We start from the raw sequence: 1,232 nt of genomic DNA, 5'->3' as shown, positions 1-1,232 counted from the left end.
GATACTTAATATATTTGCTATATTTAATTCATTTTTGCATTTTAATTTGCAGAGTAATTCCTTAAAACAGACCTGTTTTTATTGCATTTTTATGCATTTTCGGAGTGCTAATTTACCAAGCATTATGAATCAAACCTTAATCAAATGGAATGGGGGAACAAACTCATACAGGCTCTAGCACAACTATCAATTGTCAGTTCACATTTATTCATATCGCTAACTACCAAGGAAATATAAACATGCTGTTAAAACAGAGAAGAGAAGATGCTCAGTACTCTGGATTCATAAATTGTAAGCAGGCTCAAGACACTCAATCTCAGGGGAGTTTAAATCAGTTTAAATCAGCAGTTTAATCTCAGGTTTAAATTTTTAAAAGGGTAAAATGAAGTGGATTACAGAAGATGTTTTAAGATTAATTCTGTCATCATAACAAGAACACATAGACGGAATATGGTTAAAGGTAAATTTCATACTGATCCTAGGAATTTTTTTTTTCTATTATAAATAATGACATAAGGTGGGAGATGCTGTTATGTTTTGTGGTGATTTTGCATCTACGGGAGCCCTTGTTAAAATACAGGAGAACTTTGCTGATAGTGGACAGTAAAGCATTCATCAAAATGAAATGGTTAACTGAGAACAAAATAAATGTTTGCTGCTGACTATTTCACCGAACTTCAATTAATTTGAACATTTGTCTAAAAAATAATTAATGTTTGCAAATAAAAACCAAAAGATCTGAAGAACCCAGAGCAATTCTGCTGAGGAATGGACAACAATCATCAGCAGTGCCAGAAGCTCAAAAGTGAAGGATAAATGAGGAACTCACAGGCACCTGATGAATCGCATGGTGCCGAAGAATGATTAATCAGACAAAGTCTGGCAGATCTACCCCACGCAAATTCTGAACTGAAAATTGACGCAAAGTCAATTCTGCTACTGTGGGTTTGGCTTAGGCATCTTTACAGGCAGTAAACCAACAAGGGGCAGTGCCATAGAGGCACTTGTTGATTGGATGACATATATAGATTTGAACCCAGGCTCAAAGTGAACATCTTACAGAGCCACACAGGATTAAAGTACACCATCTTGAAATACTTGTAAACACAAATAATTATCCAAAAATATTGTGAACAAACGCAACACTTTTCTTGCTTTATCATATTCATTGTTCCTATTTAACCAAGAATATGAATAAATATGGGACACTGTTTTCACAGTATCTGCTGTAA

Source organism: Megalops cyprinoides, chromosome 21 (assembly GCF_013368585.1).
Source record: "Megalops cyprinoides isolate fMegCyp1 chromosome 21, fMegCyp1.pri, whole genome shotgun sequence".
NCBI classification, from domain to species: Eukaryota; Metazoa; Chordata; class Actinopteri; order Elopiformes; family Megalopidae; genus Megalops; species Megalops cyprinoides.
Note: the sequence above shows the minus strand (reverse complement) of the source record.